The sequence below is a fragment of the Malus sylvestris genome, chromosome 7 (genome assembly GCF_916048215.2).
Source record: "Malus sylvestris chromosome 7, drMalSylv7.2, whole genome shotgun sequence".
NCBI lineage: Eukaryota > Viridiplantae > Streptophyta > Magnoliopsida > Rosales > Rosaceae > Malus > Malus sylvestris.
The window spans coordinates 16,811,394-16,831,940 of NC_062266.1; the positions used below are offsets into that span (position 1 = coordinate 16,811,394).

Consider the following 20,547-nt stretch of genomic DNA (forward strand, 5'->3'; position numbering starts at 1 on the left):
CACGCCTTAATGTGATTAAACGCGTAACTAAAATCAATCACCATCCCTAGACCGAGATTCAACACTAGGCTCGTGTTGAATCTAAACAAAGGTTCATAGTCATCCTAAGGCCCTAAGGCAACTATATAGTCCATCAAATGACTGCAAAGTTTATGTTAGTAGTATCATATACTCTTGCTTTAAAAACCGTTTTATAAGCATAGTGGGAGTATTATATACAACTAAATTCAATCAAATGGACCAATAGTTGTAATAGGACCAAAATTGTTTTAATAAAGATTAAAATGAATATTTATATGTGATGAGACCTAAAAACCCTCAACCAAACCATTATTAAGTTGACAAGCGTGAGAGTGCTTTGAACACTCTTTCGTGGCCTTCCACCGTGGTAGGCTCCGATCGTTTGTGACTCGTACATCGGCTTCACCCTATCATGGGGGAGTACAAAGTGCGTGCTTACACTCAGGAGGAGTCTATATGCATACTTGATGTTGTGAAAGGTAGGCAACGAGAATAGCCAACATCATATCATTGTGAGGTTGTTCTTGAACCCCTACCCGAACTTGCATGGTGGGAATGACTTAACTAAGTGAAATGGAGCCAACATCATATCATTGTGAGGCTACATTCTCTAGAGGCCAAATAAGATGGGTACTTGCAAGAGATGCAAATGAGTAAGCATACTCTCTCATTATTATTAATGCTAGCCAACATCATATCATTGTAAGGTGGGCTTGGTAATAGTGAGTCTCCCATACCCTACTAAGAGTTACCTCCAAAACTCTCGAATTCCAATGAGGGATATGGAATTTGCCAAAAATAGTGGGTGGTGCTATTTGATTTAAAGACCCGGATCAAATGGCTTAAAATCAATCAATTTATATTCGTTATGTATTTGTTTACCAATATATTTGCAAACGCTATCCAAAACTTGACAAAGAAAAGCCGAATGCTTTAGTTTCCGGACTTGGTACAACAATCCCAAAGATTGTCTTAAATGGATTGTATATGTACCTAAGTAGTCTCATCCTCACAATCTTCCTATTGATAATGTACCATTGGAAGAAAATGTTAGATAAGTCTATCATAAGGAGGACAACACTTTTAATGTCATAATTATTCACTTACAAATCGTTGTATGAAGAAATAAGAGTTGCTTTGAACAACCCTTAGTCAATGCAAACATTAGTGCTTGTTTCTTTGTTACATGAACAAGGAACTTTAGAAGTAAGCACAAGGGCATGGACACTTTATGTGCCCTGATTCTTCACTTACAAATTGTTGTATGAAGAAATGAGAGTTGCCTTGAACAACTCTTGAAAGTTTGTAATTATGTTTAGAACATAATGGTTGTTTGACAAAAATAGTCCATTAACATGGACTTCTGACGATTTTGAATCATTGAGTGTTGAAGTGATAAACCACTTAACGAGACGGAAACTAGGCTAGGACTTCACCTTTATGTCCCTATCCAAATGGTTCACTAAGTTTATTGTAAACTATATAGTGAACAATAACCACACACTCTCCAAATCGTTTGATGTGTATAACACAATTGAAATAAGTTTCAAGAGAGATAGTGGGAGTTTAGGGACCATGACTATTGTAGTCAAAGGAGAAGTCAAATGAAGAAAGTGAAATAACTCCAAGGGAACAAACTTTCTTTATGAAAGGATGGACATTAGAAGGGGTATTTGCAAGAAAAGTCTTGCAAGTGTCAAGAACACACCTTTCGAAGGTGATGTAAATTGTTCTTGAATAGTTCAAAACAGTTGGTTCTTCTACTTGAATGCTTGATTCCGTATTAGTAACTATGTTTTACAATCGTTGTAAAAGTGTGACTAATAAGAAGTAGAAGATATATGAGAGAAGAAAAAGGTGCCTCACATTCGGAACGTGAATAAATAAAGATCTCTGCGAAAGCAGATAGTACTTACTTCCTCATATGAACTACCAAAGAAATTGAAAAACCAAAGATTGTCTTTACATTCCAATTTTAAGGAACTTAATTTCGTCACTATAGTAGAGATGGATGAATGTTTTGTTTGACAAAACATTGTTCTTTATTAGTCAACGATTGGATTATAGTAATCTAATTGATTGTCTCTATAGTAGAGATGATATGGTAGTGTTAACTGTTTAGAATATAATGATGCTTAAAACCCAAAAGGTTGCAAGGTAGTGACTAATCCCAACTGAGTTGTGATACCTCTAAAACATAAATTACGAGTTGGTCATAGATGGATGCTTTGGATCGTTAGATCCGGATCCAATACCTTCTTATTAAAATTGTATAGAGGCGAAATGTTCGAATCTTTATTCTTTTGGAAAGAAGAAAGAATCACAAAGTTGTTGAGGTTAATTCACTTAGATGTTAGTGGCACTTGTCCACAACATAATACTACTCATGTTGTATGACATTCACCGAAGATCACTCTCAGTTGGACTATAGTTTATTTTGAATAAACACAAGTCCGAATACTTTGCAAAAGGTTTCAAAGAATTCAAGAAATGTAAGATGATGAGTAAGACGTCTAAAGTATTTGCCTCCTTAGATTTGATCCAAGGAAAGATAACACTTTAGAACAGTTTCCTTGAAAAATATCAAGGAAAGAAGCATCAAAAGATAATGGATTTCTCCATTAAGAGAAGAACAAACTTGAATAAAGATTTAGTTCGTTGGATGTTATCAATTACCCATATATAGGATATATGCTTCTAAGACAATATGATTGTCAATTAGAAGATCTTCCAAAATTTTCATGACTCCATAAAATGTAGTTGGAAAGAAAGACAAATCTTAATCATGTTAAGATTTGGGGTTGTGTGCTAATAAGCAATATTTGTTTGAGAATTATCTTGTGGATATCCTTAAATTAACATTTGGATATCACTTCTATAAACCAACTAACAAATGTTGTTTGTTGGGTAGTTCATTGTAATCCTACACTAGGATTTGCCTAAGATAGGGCAAATGAAGGAGGGATAGAACTCAAAGAATGGGTTCTTTGAGAAACAAGATAGTGATCAACAAATATAACAACCTAGTTCCTATACCACAAGCTCCAAGGTAGTCGAGAAGGATTTATAAACCGTCTCAGTTGAATGGTTTGAACTTTATGACTATGTCATAGAGTTACACCTCTTAATTCGAAAGAAATAAAGAATGAAAATCCTTATGACTACATTGAGTGTATATACGATAAATACTCAAGGAAATGGTAAAGTACCATTTGGCCCGAAATAATGAAACCTCCATAGCTAATTGGTAGCTTAAGGTGACTACAATTAAAGAGATTCGTTGACTTGGAAGAAACCATCTTTGACGTAGTCTTGGTTTCAATTAATTCGAAGATTGCTAGCTACAACTAAATGGTGATTCAATGTTTGGACATAATATGAGTTTCCGAAACCATTATTAAGATAGTCTTGATAATATATGTCTAAAACTATAAATCACAAGACATGTAAGTTGTAGAGATCCATCCATCATGAATCTTAGCAAGCTAGTGGGAGCCATAAGCGTCTTATGAGAGAAAGATCAAATCAATTGATTTCTCATAAAGATGTAAATGAATCTTTTGTTTACTTGGTTTACAAAAGATTAGTGGGAGTTAATCATTTTCCTAAATTTAAATATATATATATATATATATATACACACATATATGATATATTAATTTTGGAAATGAAAAGAATACTTCTTCGTTAAAGTTATGACTATAAACATTCTATAAAGATAGAATGTATATGGGAGACATAGTCTATAAACATGGGATGGAAATCTATAATGATAGATTTCAAGATATAATTGGATTATATCAAGCCCTAATGATAGACAAGAGATGCTAGGAAGTTTCTCATATGATGACAAACATCAAATCAAAAGGACAACTCTAGTGAGACTAGGAAGTTGTTCTTCTCAAAGGGAACTTACCATTTTGACTCCTAAAGAAACATAATGCATAAATAGAATCCTTTATGCATACGCAGAAAGGTGATTTACGTATTTCATATTGTATGAAAAACATTGATATGAATTGTACCTAGATCGGTACAAGACAATATCAATGCAAGCCCAGGATCAGAACCATGGCAACTGTTAAGTGAGTCCTTAAGTATTTAAGAAATACTAAAGGATAGATTCCTCAAAGAATGAGGAAGAATTAGAGTAACGTAAAGGAAGCGTAAATGTATTAGATTATGAATCTAATCCATCATTGGATGTTTCTTCATTATGAATGAAGAGATAATCAGATATCTCTTTATTATAACTAAAGAGATATTTGGATGGAAACATTAAAAGTAATGACTTTAGTGTGTTCCATTATGAATGCAAAATATATTGCCTTATAGAAGTTTACAACAATGTTGTTTGGATGGGAAAGTTCATTTATGAACTCTCTATTCGGTTCCAACCAGAAAGTGTCTATAGTGTACTGACACTACGACACTAATGGGGCGATAGCTCAAGCCAGAGAATCAAGGTCTCATCAAGATCCGAACTCAAATGAGAGACAAAACCACATGATTAAGAATCATGTATAATGGTGACGTCGTTATTCTCAAAGTTGCTTCTATTGATAACATATAGATATCCATTGTCTAGGCCTACTACTCAGCCATTTATGAAATGACTACAGAAGAGGTATCATCACTGATGACCAAGCTGATTGGCTCTAGTGCAAGTGGGAGATTGTTGGAAATGTGCCCTAAAACCAATCATATGATGATACTTTACGGACATTTCACATGTTAAACTAATCTAGTTTAATATAAAGGGCAACGATTATTGTTTGAGCCATCTCATATAAATGTTATACGCTTAAACGATAAGTCCAAGGAATATGTGATTGGGAGAATGCAATCTAAAGAAGTTAGATTCTTGAGACCATTCTTTCGTAGACACATCCTAAACGTTCCTGATCATAGGATTGCCAATTGGGCATTGACAGTCCGTTAAGATCAGTACGTGATGTGTCTTCTCTCAGGGAGAGTGACTAGTCTCGAGTTTTTGGTGTGTGTGACATCAAGACAAGCATGTAGGTGCTCAATAATGAATGAGTCCACTGAACACGATCAACGAGGAGTTCTCATACTCATGTCACATGAGAACTCATGGTTGGGATAATGCAAAGTAGTCCTTTGACATGAGGCATCATAGTTGTCTTGTGGTTAAGTCCTTGATCTTTGATTATGTCAAAGTCACTCCATCAGGAGGGTGTCCACGGCATTGTCGGGGTTAAGCCACTTAGCCATGGAGGCAAGTGAATGCGCAACAAGGGATCTCTAACCTTCAAACCGTTTGGGGGAGAATACTCTATGATATGATTAAGAATCTCTGGCCAGAGTATGAATGAGATTTAGGAAGTCGTTCCAAATCACATTCAAGGTAATCATATAAGCACACGAATCACATTGGATAGTAGACATGAATAAACTATCAAACCAAACAATGTGGTCAAGAGTATTGTATTAGAGAAAGACCGTATTGCATTTGTAATCCTAAACTGAATAGGTTCTCCACCTCTTCTGATTAGCTTGGGTAAACATGATATGCAGCTAGGTGTCACTCATGGTTTGTGGAAGCCCTAAACGTGTATAATCACTAAAGGGAGAATTGAAAGTAAGTTTCAATTCACAATCGATTTGAAATGGTTTTAATCGCCCACTGCCTCGCTAAAAGGAACCTAATGGATCGTACACCGTGTACGGTGGAGATTGAAGAAACAATGGAGATGAGTAAGAATAATTAAATGGTTTAATTATTTATGGCAAGGATTAATTAATATGTTAATTAATCAAACGAATAAGTTCGTTAAAGACCTCGGGATAGTTTTGGACCTTAAGGCCCAATGGGCTTCGAACGTCAAGCCCATTGAATTAAGTTGTATGACAACTTAATGAATAATGATTCACAAAGGCCCAATTAGCCCAATAATACCCTAATGCCGGCCATTTAGAGATGGAGTGAGTTTTGGACTTATTTACAAGTTTGCCACTCCAATGAATTAAGGTATAATTATGACTTTATAGCCAAAATTCATTTAGGGTTTTCTTTTTGGGAAAGGATGAGCACATAAGCTCTCCTTTCTCTCTAAAGTGGCCGGCCTCCTTGGAGGGTTTAGCTAGCAATCCTACTACTCCAAGGTCACTCATTTCTTCTCCAATCTAACCTTGGTGAAGAGACTTAGAGGTTCTCAATTTTGGGAACTTGGAGAACCATTTCATCCATCCAAATCCATAGATCTAAGATGCAAGGAATGAAGGCCCTCTCTTTGGGTGATTAGCCTTTGCTTATGCAAAGAGGAATCTACAAAGGTATAATTTCTCAACTAACAAATGTTGTTTTAAGTTGAGTCAAGGTTCACCAATCTACTAGGCTTTGAATTTCATGGTTAATGTTTTGTTTTTAAGTGCATACAAGCATGATTCTGCCTTTTAATTGTTAATTGCATGCTATAGATGTTGCTTAAATGAACATGTTTTTCATAAAATTTCCTTCAATAATTAGGTAGTCAACATATATAAGCACAATCAATTTTCCAACAATACCATTTCTAACAAGCAAAGAAGAGTAAGGATGACTCATTTTGAACCCTGCAGCTTCAAGGACTGAACTAACATTTTCTCTTAGATGACCAGGAAGCAACTTCATGTACACTTCTTCTTCAAAATCCCCATGAAGAAATGCATTCTTCACATCCATTTGGAATAAGGGCCATGCATTATTGACTGCCATAGACAACAATACCCTCACTATGTTCATTTTGGCAGCAGGAGCAAAAGTCTCCTTGTAGTCAATGCCATAGGTTCGAGTAAAGCCTTGAGCTACTAATTGAGCCTTGAGCTACTAATTGTGCCTTGCGTCTCTCAATGCTTCCATTGGAGTTGAATTTGGTGTTATATATCCACCTAATTCCCACTACCTTCTTGCCATTTGGAAGGTCTAACACACTCCATGTCTATTTGTCATTCAGAGCTTGAAGCTTTTTAGTCATAGCATCTTGCCACTCAGGCATGCATGTGGCTTCATGAAAATTCCTTGTTTCAAAAGTGTGGGACAATTTGTTAAGGAAAGAAGCATGAGAATATGAGAATCTGTGATAAGAAATGGCTATAGAGATAGGATGCCTTGCAATGTAAGTAACGTACTCTTGTAACCTCACTGGTGGATGTCTATCTTGTGTAGGATTTCTTCTTGGTGCACTTATAGCTTGCTGATTTGGTTGAGCTTCTGAAGGTCTAGAGGAGCTTGGCACTGCATCAATTACACTCTCAATGAGTTGAGAACTATCAGTGCTGATATGAGCAAGAATGACTTCATGAATTTCTGCTGAAATAGGTAATGGAAATAGGTCCATAAGATTTTCCATATTAGCATTAGTCTCCAACCTTTTGTGGAAATAAGGTGAATATTCATCAAATCGCACATCTCTAGAGCTACCAGCTTCCCCGTGTTAGGGTTGTACACTTTGTAACCCTTTTGAGAACTGGCATATCCCATAAACACACATTTGACAGCTCGAGGGTCGAGTTTGTCAAGATGGAGAGCTTGAATGTGCATATAATAAGTACAACTAAAGGCCATGAGGTGAGACAAGTTTATAGGCCTGCCCTTCATAACTTCAAAAAGAGATTTAACATTCAACACCCGAGTTAGCAGTCTATTAATGATGTAAGTGGCAGTGAGTAGGGCTTGAGACCAAAATTTCTTAGGAAAATTCATTTGAATCAAAAGTGATCAAGTCTTCTCCAATAAGTCTCGATTCTTCCTCTCTGCCATACCATGTTGTTGTGGTGTACCAACACAATTAGTTTGATGCAAAATGTCATGATTGCTTAAGTAATTACTCATGTTATTGGAAGTGTACTCGGTGCCATTATCTTATCTTAACGTATATAACTTAGATGAAAATTGATTGGTGATTAGGTTGTGAAAGTCCTTAAAAGCATCAACCAAATCACTTTTAAGTTTTAAAAGATACAACCAGGTCACTCTAAAATAGTCATCAACAAATGTAACATAATATCTATACCCATCAAAGGATTCTACACAAGAAGGACCCCAGATATCTGAGTGAACAAGCTCAAAAAGTTTACTAGTTCTACAATTAGAGTAAACAAAGGGAAGTCTAGTGGCTTTTGATATTTGACAAGTTTCACACTCAAGTGTGTTTCTACAAAAAATAGGAAACAACTTGGTCATCACAAGTTCTGAGCGATGAGTAAGGTATTGATGCCAGAGTTGGTGTTCCTGAACTTGACTTAAGTTGACATTGAGCTTCTTAACAAATTGGACTCCTTTAAGAGATAGTAAAGTTCGTTCAAGAAGAACCCTTCAGCAATCTTCTTCTGAGTAACTCGATCCTAAAACACAACATTGTGAGGGGAAAATATGGCAAGACAATCTAAGGTTTTTGTGATTTTTCCTATTGACAAGAGCTGAAAAGGAAAAGAAGGTACATAAAAAGCAGTGGAATCAGTATGCTCACTTAGCAATCTAACCTTTCCTTTCCCTAGAATAGGTTCCCCTTTCCCATTTGCAACAGATAAATGAATTGGATCAATAGTTCTTTGAAATTCATGGAGACTAGAGGGTTTATTAGTTTTATGATCAGTGGCACCAAAGTCAATAATCCAAAAATCATGTGTAACATTTACAATAAGAGTAGTGGAAATGGCATTGATAATACCTGGAATATTGCCTTTCAATGTGTTCTCTGAGTCAGCCAAGAATCTAACAAATTTCCCTAGCATTGCAGTAAGGTTTTCAGGCGTCATTTCATCAGGCTCAATGCTTCCTTGCTTCTTTTGAAGAATATCAGCAAACTCGTTGATTAAGGACACATGATCTGTTGAGAAATTGGCCATTCCATCAGTTGAGGAACAAGCTGAGTGAAATGCTTTTGGAGTGACTCCTCCCTTCCCATCTTTGATCATCTCGCCTTCCCTATCAAACTTATGCTTTAACTCTGGATGAAGAATCCAACATTTTTCTCTTAAATGTCCCTTCATGTTGCAATAAGAACATTTCTAGTCTGCTTTCTTCCCTAGCACCCTATCACCAGTTGCTTTATGATTTATTGTGAAAACCCTAGCCTCAGAGTTGGATTTAGGATTAATGTTCATCATTCTTCATCGAGTTTCCTCTCTCTGGACTGCATGACACACACTGGTAAATGAGGGCAGCTCTTGAGTCATTAGCAAATGCCTACGCAGGTCTTCATACTCAGCTCCCAAGCTTGCTAAGAGTTGAAACACCTTGTCTTCATCAGCCCTCTTCAGTAGCACAGTGGAATCAGTGGTGTGTGGACGATGCATATCGAGTTCATTCCACATGGATTTCATACTTCCAAGGTGTTGAACAAATGAGTGATCACCTTACTTTAAACTAGCCACACTCTTTTTCAGTTGAAAGATGCGAACTGAGTTGTTTTGGCTGCCATACATGTCTTTGACAGACTCCCAGAGGAGAAGGGAAAACTTTGAATAACTGAAAAGCTTAGAAAGTTTTGGCTCCATGGAGTTAAGTATCCAGGATATGACCAGCTGATTAGTAGTGTGCCATGCATCATAGGTTGGTGAAGTGGATTCTAGGGGCCAAGAGCTTCCATTGATAAACCCTAGCTTCGATCTTCCTCCTATAACAAGTGACACAGCTCTTGACCAAGAAAGGTAGTTGAACTCGTTCAGTAACACCAAGTAGAGTCATTGATTTGGATTGTTCTCACCCCCTTAGGTTAAGTTTGGGGAGGAATATGAGGCACTATCGGCACTAGACGTATTTTCTTCGGCCATCTCTATCGATGATGAGCAAATGAAGAAATAAAAAAAAAATGAACAGAGTCAGGACCCTATGGTTCCTGCTCTGATACCATGTTGAGTTTTGGTTTTAATATTTGTTGTATATTTCATTATGAAGATTACAAGAGAGTGAAGGCAACCCTTATAGAGAGCCAAAAAGAAAGCTACAAGAGATTATAGGCTAACTACCCCAACACAATCCTTAAAATCTGCCCTAACAAGTGGAAAAGCCAAAACCAAATTACAAGGAAACAAGTTTTACAAGCAACTAAGAAAGGTTGACAAAAGAAAGGTAAGGTGAGGATGACAACCCATACATAAAACCCATCCCTTGCGATCTTATACAAACCGGTTTCAATAATCAACAATATCGGCATGGCTGCAAGCTGTCAGCACTCCTATAAAAGTAACCTTGTTAGGTCTTATCTCAGTCATCAACATCTCATGAAATAATTCTATCGCTGCACTTGCATCGTGCATTGCAAACCCCAAAATCATTGAGCTATAAGAAAATATGTTTCTTTCCTTCATTCCCTGAAAAACCTTGAATGCATTATCCAAACTTCCACACTTAGAGTACATATCTATCAATTCAGAACCCACAAGAACATTTTCAGTAGGCCCAAAACTGGATTTCTCAGCAATGTCTCGAACCCAATTAACATACTTAGACACATCTAATTGTGCACAAGCCAAAATGAGACCAACCAACATAATCTCATCAGTCCCTACACCAACACAATGCATTCTCTCAAAGCAATCCAATGCCACTCTTGGATGGGCATTATGAGCATAACCATTAACCATTGCAGTCCATGCCACCATATCTTTTGCAGGCAACCCCTCAAACAACTCTCGGGCTGATTCCATATCCCCAGCCTTGGTATAAGCAACAATCAACTCAGTCCAAGAAACAACATCCCTCTCAGGCATTTCATCAGTTTGCGTCAAAATGATACATCAGCAAGACATTAGTTAAAATCAGAGTAAATTTTCCAACAATTAATAGCTGTAATAATGTGATGAGTCTGCAATAATATGATAAAATTCATTGAAGTAGAAACATCCCAGTAAAGCACACTTGCAAATATCAATGAACTTTCATGACATGCAAGGCTTTTATCCTAACTAAAATCTTACTGAAAAACACTAAAATGGGTAATATAATGAAAATAATCCTATGTGCCTCATGAAGTAAACAATAATACCATATTCTTTTTCTTCTCAACTGGGAGTGTCTTCAACATGAGAAATTGCTTGTCATTTTCGATCAACCAAGCACATGCTTTGATTTGTTCTTCTTCACTGAGATCTGGTGTTGCATTTACTTCATCATATACCTCTATTGGATCAAGCTTCTTTGTGTCCATACAAATATAGTCTTGAAAGGATATAGCCATCTTGGCAAGTGAATCTGCAATCATATCTTTAAGGGTGGTTGGTTTTTTCTTTGTATGAGGCACATCAACAAAATTTGTTAGCTTTCTCTTGCTTTGAGTCTTCTAACCATTGGCTGAAGTAGGTGAAATATCATTAATAATTTCATTATATGGAGGAGTCATAATCTCAACAGCTTCCACACCTGTTTCAGCACCCTCACTCGTAGCTCTATCTTTGCCACACAAATCCAGTACATTATCCCAAATTGGAATGACCTTCCAACGAAAACTTTTAGCACCACTATGTGACTACCAATCAAAACATAAAAATCAAAAAGCAAACCGTAAGTATAACAAGAGTTAAAAGAATATCACACACACAAAAGAAAATTAATGAATTTACCATACTTTCACATACTCTTGCCAAACATGATCTTCATCTACACTTATCATCTTTTTGGTTGCATCCCAACTAAATCCACTTTGACTTAGTATATCACTCATTATGGCATAGAACTTTTTCCAAAACTTCACATGATTTCGAATGCTAACGGCAGTTACATGAATATCAAATTGAGCAGATAATATAAATGCAGCAGAATTATAAGCAGCTATCTTCCAACCACCATCTCCTTTGTTACCCAATCTTCGTTCTTCGTAAAGTATATCAGCCAAAGCACGTTTCATATCTACATTCCATCTAAAATAATTATTTTCATCTCCTTCATTTTCAATTTCTTGGTTCTCTTTCTTTCTCCTTGGTTTTTGTTTACATACTGGTTTTATATCGGATCCTTCCATTGCTCCTGACATTAAACAAATATTAATTGAAATTTTAAGTCATTCGTAAACACATGCATATCAAGAATCAGAGTATCATTATTCACTAAGACAACACAATCAAAATAAAATCTAAAAACCAAGGCATTCCATAAAATATAAAAACTAATGCATTTCATAGTGTTGAGTGCATAAAGTTATACTTTTACGCCCTCTTTTTCTTAGCTTTTTGACTTAAAATCTCCATGCATCACAAGGTATTTTGTTGTTTGTATTGTATTTCAAGATGAAAGTAAGGACTTGAAGAAATCATCTTATTTTGAATATTGTAACAAGTGGCCCAAGATCCGCCAAAAGAGGCCCTTGCAGAACAGCCAACTTACAAGCTTTGCCCTGAAGTGCTCAGAATGAATTAGAAAATGGGCCATATATGGTTGGAAAGCATGGAACTCTTCTTTCTGATGGTCTTTACAGCTTATGATTTGGAGGTTTCGACAAGAAGTTATGACAGAATAAAGAAGAGCTGTTCGGTTACAAATTCTGATAACAGCTAGTTTTTAGTTACTCTAATACTAAAAGCTGGTTGTTATGAGTTATAAATGAGAGTCAATTTAAGGATGTAAATGTGTCAGATGTTAGTTAAGTCCTAAGCCTTTCAATACAAGACAAATACTCAACAGAAGGAAGAGAATCTGGAGAGAGAGCAAGATTCTTCGGCCTTAAGCAGTTTCTAGGTTCTAGCTTTCCTGACTTTTTTATGTATTTTTTTTTTTATGGATACTTAGGGCTGCTTTGAAGCCCTAGACATGATTGAATTAATGTTATGATGCTGTTTTAGTTTATCAATTTCATTTACAAGCTAGAATCAGTTTTTTGTTTCAATCATTTCAAGCACATATTTTCAAGCTTAGCTACCTTGTTTATGTTTGCATTCTGTTGAGAATGATAAGGATGACTGCCATAACTTCTTTCATTCATTAGCAACATGTGGTTAGGTTAACTAATCATGTAAATTGATTCCATGAAGTTCTAGGATAAATGCCATGTTCTAGGGTTCATGTGATGTTCATAATCCTCTTCATTCTTAATGAGTTTCTAGGTGCTAAATCTGAGTATATGCCATGCTAGGTTGCACCTGCAAACATAAGTGTTATGTATATGCCATGCATCTAACATGCAAAGTAAGAGAGGATTCATACAATCTAGTTATATGTCATGCTAGATATGTGAACATCTTAGTTATGCATTTGAAAGGGATAAGTGAAAAGATCATATCACTGATTCATGAATGTTTGGGGAAGGCCTTTGTTTATTTGAAATCAGATTTATGTCCTAAAAACATTTCTAACCTATTCAATGTCTTAGGTTTGTTTTTAGATAGTTCTAATTTTTCCCTTTTCTTTCTGTCTTTATTTCTTTTCCAAAATTACTCGAACCCCCCATTTTAAGTCATAGGAGTCTTTAACTAATGCTAATTTGTAAGAGTCAAAGGTTTTACTAAGTTGTTTCTTAGTCCCTATGGTTTTACACCCGTACTTGTGCCACTATACTATCCTTATATTTGCACTCGAAAGAAACTTCAACACATAGCACGCATATCAAGAATTAGAGTATTAGCATTCACTAAGACAATATAATCAAACTAAAATCTGAAAACCAAGGCATTCCATAAAATATAAAAACTAATGCATTTCATAGCATGCATATCAAGAATCAAAGTATCATTATTCACTAAGACAACACAATTAAAATAAAATCTAAAAACCAGGGCATTCCATAAAATATAAAAACTAATGCATTTCATAGCATGAATATCAAGAATCAGAGTATTAGCATTCACTAAGACAACATAATCAAACTAAAATCTGAAAACCAGGGCATTCCATAAAATTTAAAAACTAATGCATTTCGTATCAATAATGTCATTGACAAAATTATTAACTAAGACGTTAAAGATAACATGCTAAGAAAAACAACTAATTTTAGATTAAGAAGTATTGGCTGCTCTCTGAGCTTGGTAATCATGGAACATTTGCAATGCCAATGTATCACGAAACGTTGTCCATTCGGCAATAGCTTGAACAGATGTAATCCTATCAGAGTTATTTTCATTTTCCTAACAATTTAACAACTCTGAGTCCACAGATACTAAAAATTGTAAATCTTGAGCTTCTAAAACTGGATCACCTGCTTGCTCAATTCTAATAAAATTATGCAAGATACAACATGCATTTATAATCCTTACTTGCATTTTAATATCAAAAAAGGATGGTGTGCGTAATATGCTCCATCGTTTTTTTAACAATCCAAATGCCCTCTCAATAACATTCCTTGCCCTTGAATGAAGCAAATTATATAATTCTTTGTAGTGTTCAGGTCAACAGTTTCCAACCCACTCTTTCAAGTGATATCTAGTTCCATGGTAAGGTGCTAAAAATCCCGGTCCATTAGTATAGCCAACGTCCACAAGATAATACTTATCTACAATAAAAATTTAGAGAACAAATTTAGATATATTTTAAAGTTTTGTTTTTCTAACATAAAACTTATTGGTATCACACATTACCATTTGGAACATGAAACCGGTTACTCATTTGTAAAGCATCATGCAAAACACAAGCATCAGATGCAGAACCTTCCCATCCAAGTAACACATAAAAAAATCTTAAATCTGGACCACAAACTCCTAACATATTAGTGGATATATCACCCTTTCTATCTCGATATCTTGGTCTTTCCTCAGTCGTTATTGTTACTGGAATGAGAGTTCCATCAAGTGCTCCAAGACAATTCTAAATAAAAATGTCATGCAATGAAAAAAAAAGATTAAAGTCTAAAAAGCTAGTGAAGATATCAAACAAATACATAATTTTTTTGGTTTAGGTGTTGATTGATTACCTCAAACCACCGCCACTTCTCTCTTTCATAATTACTAATAACGCATGGTTGATATTTCACATATTCTTGACTTATTTTCATCATTGCATGCAATACATTGTGAAATTGCCGACTAATTGTTTCCTTGGAACGATAATAGTGTAAACCGACGACTCTAAACTTCAATTTGTGGGCAAGTATATACAAAAAAAATTGCAACAGATTCTTCAATGGACACATGTCTAGTGCGAACTAATCCACCAATCCGTTGTAAAATTTCACATAACCGTTTAAATGCACTCTTGCTAACTCGTAATTGTTCAATGCAAGTTGAATCTTTTCCATTAAACAATCGACCGAGGAAAGATTGTCTTTCTTGATCCCAATCATTTGAAGGTTCTTTGAGAAGAACACTTTTACTATACCAACGCATGACAATGACAATAACATATATAATTGTACCGACAATAATTTTCCACTTTTTCCTATTTTCCTCTTCATTTATAGCACACTTTCGCTTTAACCTCGTTAGCATGTCTACAACATCAGTATTTTCCATACCTATTTGAATATATGAACAAAGATATATTGTGACATACAACAACAGTTATGGGATATGCAACTTTCTGTTTTAACCAAAAGTTGTAGATATACATGTAGTAGATGCATAAGGTTTTTGAGACAAGAAATTAAGAGTGAGGCTATGCAACCAAAAAACAAATGAGGCAAAAGTGAACAAAAAAAAAATGAGTAGCCATACAAGTCACATTCAAATCAACAGTTGATTCGTAAAGATAGAACAATCTAGCATTAGTATCATGAGAGTAATTCCTTCTTTCAATTACTGCTCTAGTGGCTTAACAAAATTATCATTTTCAATCTTAGCTATTGTTAACCTTCAAAAGAACATCTGTAAAAAGGAACTTTCTAAACTAACACCAAAGCCAATCAAAAACTAAAAATGGAGGACTGCTAATCTAAGTTTTCTTTTCTTCCAGTGAAGGAAACAATTCAAGGGAAGAGCCAGTAGTATGTATCCCCCCTACCCACCACCACCAAAAACCTTCCATTTTTCCCATACAAGGTTACAGACCCAAAAAGAGTGTTACGAGCTACCTGCTAATTGTTCCTTTGATTACTTACTTTAAAGAAATTAGCGTTTTTTCTTGTCGCTGCTTCTGCTTGTCATACATCATAATTAAAGAACTTTGGTCTGCTAATCAGATTTTCTCGATTAGTTAGATGTTAACCGTCAAGACGATTATATGATGCCCATTGTGAGTTGATTCCTTATCGTTTGATATCACAATTCAATTGGATAAATTTGATTGAATTAGCGTTCACTAATTAACAAGACAATTATACTCTGATTCTTAATTTGAATTGTTTCCCAGATGAGGTTACAGACAACACAATTCAATCGGATAAAAAAAAAATTAATAAGCACACCAAGCATATGACTATCAACAAAATTCACAATTGATATAAAGAGTATACCAAAAAAGCTTAAAATAATTCAAAAAAGAAGAGAGAAGAGGCTGACCTAGAACGAAGGAAGAAGATGAAGCGCGAGAATCTCTTCAAAGATTGGAGAGCTAACTGAGTGAAGCCCTTTTTATTGTGAACTTTGGCGCTAATCATCCCCGTTTGGCGCCCTAATCATGAAATTTGGCGGGTGCATGATTTCCAACCGATGGATTTAGGATTCTCCTGGTTGAAATTCCTCCTATTTAGACAGAAATTAAACTCGGTAATTTTCATCCCCAATTTCCCCCTTTTTTTCCCATAGAAATTGGCTATTCTCACGCTACAAGTTCCCAAACGAGGGAAAACTGCTTTCCCATCCCAAATTTTGTATTTTAAAATGAAATTTTGTTTTATTTTACCATATCCAAACAGAGTGTAAAGTCTAGCAATTGCATCCCAGGTTGGTAAGGATGAATTTGGATACATATTGGCTGACATTCTGAAAGAAAACAATGTGGACAATTCTGGCATGCGCTTTGATCCGCATGCAAGGACTGCACTGGCGTTTGTTACACTCAGAAGTGACAGGGAGTGCGAATTTATGTTCTATCGCACCCCTAGTGCTGATATGCTTCCTCATGAAAAATAACTTGATGTAAATTTAATCAAAAAGGTGAAACATTAACACTATAAACCTGAAATAGTCATTTTTTTTCCTTCAGTTCGTGACAATTTTTACTGATGCAGGTTGGCATATTTCACTATGGATCAATTAGTTTGATTGAGGAACCATGCAGATCAGCTCATCTTGCCGCAATGGACGCTTGTTGTATCCTATCATGCGACCCGAATCTAAGATTGCCACTATGGCCATCTACAGAGGCTGCTCGAAAAAGGTATTATTATTATATGGAACCAAGCTGACATTATTAAGGTGCATTATGCTGTTTGGTATAACGGCCATACAGAGTTACCTGGTGTTACCAATCCATGTGTTATAATGTATTCACAAAATTGCAGATAAGCGAGGACAAAATTGAATTCTTGACCAGAGGTGATGATCCTTATGATGATGGGGTGGTCTTGAAAAAGCTTTATGATAGGATTTTTACCATCTATGCAAACAGGTGCAAAATCACATGAAATACTTGCAAGAATACGAGGATGTTGTAGTACAGATGTTCATGCAAGGTCGTTCTCCTCAAGGACTATTTTAATAATTTACGTAGAAACAATTCCTAATCAACTACTTAGAATTAAAACTTGAGAAAAGAGATTCTTAAATTGGGTAATATTAAAAACGAATTTTAATTAAAAACTAATATGAAAAAAGAAAATAGTTTTAAATACCAATTTATAATAGCACTAGGGTTCCACCATCACCTAGTAATCCTACGAATTTCTACCAATTACTCATGACTTACACATGCCACTTTGAATGTTAGGTTTTCCTAATATATATTCTCCTCGTGATATTCAAGCAAGAACATATATCTAACATGCAATCCGTCTGTGATATTCAGATCAAATATGAACATGCAAGATTTATTAAGTTCTATGAAAACCTTTTGAAGAACCATGCAACCCCTAAGAGCGTGATATTCGCCTTAGATGAAATTACAATCATCAATCACAAGAAGCAATACTCAATTCTCCGGTGATATTCCGACCAAATTGCATCCAATTACTTGTCTAAACATCCTAATGGTGGCCAGTCATCAAGATAATTAGATAGTTTAAAACAGTGATCAATAATTCAAAGTGTGCATGCAATCAATCATAAGCAATTAAATAAAAATTACATATTCATGCTAAGACTCAAGGCTTCACCCTAGCAACAAGAATTAGTTATGCATATTCATAGTTGAAATCATAGAAAATATTATTCAAAATAAAAGGAATGAAAGCACCTTAAAGTAGAAAATCCCCAAGAACCCTAGCCAAGTTCTTTGTCTCTGAAGTTGAATAATAATAAGCGTCCCCCGAAAAACTGTAGACGGCAAAGCAATATATTTGCTAAGCCATCACAAACCCTAAAACATAGGTCTCTTATTCCAATTAGGAAACTAAGAAAAATAATAAAATATCTTAGAAAATAAAACCCTAATTAAACTAGGAGAATCTGCCAAGTACTTGTCCAGCCACGTTTTAGTCTCAGATCTCCTCCAAATCTGGCCCAAGATAGCTTGTTTTTAAGATCAGGACGTTCCGAACACATATCCAGAAGGCCACGAAACCATCCGATGTCATCTTGAGCTTTGAAAACGCAATTTAAGCCCAAAAACGTCATTTTCCAGCACCGTGCAACCCTCCTTTATTTTATTGCCAGAAAATAACCACTTAGTGGAAAAATCCCAAATTTTGATACGATCAAGCTAAGTGACTCACGAACGTCTTCCAACTAGAATTACTCCAAAATTCGTCCATTTGACCACGTTTTGCTCCAGAGGAAGTCGAAAGTCCTATATTGAAAATACAATTCAAAGTATCAAAATTCTTCCAACATATGAACCAAAATATACTAAGAATAAGGTTAAATATATAATATAAAATTCCCTTATCACTTTACCATCCGAATTTGAAGCTTCTGCTTGTAACTGAAGGGTCAGCAGGCTGTAGATACTACACAAAGGTTAACATCCATCTTGATGTAAATAGCAGATTGGATTTTTATCTGCAGTTAATTTGGTTTTGTTGATCCCTCTTTTTACTGTGGAGTGCAGGAATTTAAGGGTAAGGTTACAGGTATCAAAGCCGATGTTGTTGATAGTGGTGCTGGTGATTCTTTTGTTGCTGCTATGCTCAATAGCTTGGGTTCAGAAATTAATCTGTACAAAGTACGCATTTGCAAGATTTTTTTTTAGGAAGTTTTAACGAAAAGTCCACGGTACTGTTGACTTTAACGAAAAACCACATTTTTACACTAAAAAGTTAAACCTGGTACTATTCACTTTACCCTTTATTTTGTCCTTATCATTAAAATTCAAAGTTTTCAAGCCTTTTTCATTAGTTTTCCTTTTTTTTTACCCCTAAACAATATAGATCGGCTGAGCGAGCTGGCACAACAAATTGGGCTTCAGTGTCATGCTTACCATGACACGATAGCCCATTTTGTAATCAAAAGTTGTACTGGACTCTCTATAAACTTGTTGAGCTATGCCGTATTCAAACAAGCCCAATCCTTTTTCATTCAATTTTTTAACACATGTCACCTTATATGGAACTGAAAGTTTGAATTCTTTTACCTATCCAAGATGAACAAAAGCTGAGAGAAGCTCTCTTGTTTGCCAATGGCTGTGGTGCTCTCACAGTGCTAAAAAGAAGGAGTTATTCCTGCACTGCCCACAAAAGAAGCTGTTAACCAACTTCTCCAACAAACCACTGCTTGATAAAACTCCCAAACACTGTACTTTCTTTTATTCACATTCATGTAGCAAAGCTTGTTGGATTTTTGGATCATCGGGCTCGCCTCACTCTAACGACACTGATATTGTTCCCAACTTTACAACATGCCTAATTCATCAGATGTGAGGATTTATCACAAAAGACCTCAGTATTAGTTAGAGTGGGGTAATCTTATTTAAACCCATTGGATTTCTTTGAACTCACCGATGTGGGACTTTAACACTCTCTCTCACATGTAATCTCATTTAATGGTTCACACGTAGAGATCCACATCGGTAATTGAAACTCAGAGGTCAGCTCACATTGTGCCCACTTGTGTTCAAAGGAACTCAATGGTCGTCTCTATATTAAGAGTTCAGACTTGGGATGTGATATCTAGACCTGTAAATGGATCGGGTTTATTGGGTTTGGGTCGGGTTCAACCCGACCCGTTAAGTTAACGGGTCATCCGAACCCAACCCGTTAAGCTAACGGGTCACCCGTTTCACCCATTAACAATTATTATTATTATTATTTTTGCATAAAGTTTATTTTTTGTTATTAAGACTTTACTAAAATTTCTAAAATATCCTTAACTAATGGATGCTAACAGGTGTTAACAGGTCCTAACGGGTCTAACGGGTTGACCCAAAGTGACCCGTTATTTAACGGGTTATTAACGGGTTCACCCGTTAATGACCCAACCCGTTAAGCATCCACCCAAATACAAATATTAATAGGTTGGGTCCAAAATGCCAGGCCTAGTGATATCCACACACCCCCTTTTACGTCTCTCACACCCTTTTAATTTTCGGCCATTGGATCGGATGAATTGAAGAATATCAAATGACAC

At 35.7% G+C, this 20,547-nt stretch overlaps 2 pseudogenes; one reads left to right on the forward strand and one right to left on the reverse strand.

The window, feature by feature from the left end:
• The window catches only part of LOC126630136 (probable fructokinase-7), a 28,057-nt pseudogene extending 8,358 nt beyond the window's left edge, over window positions 1-19,699 (forward strand).
• LOC126628808 (uncharacterized) lies at window positions 10,857-16,651 on the reverse strand (annotated as a pseudogene).
• Window positions 19,700-20,547: the final 848 nt, after the last annotated feature.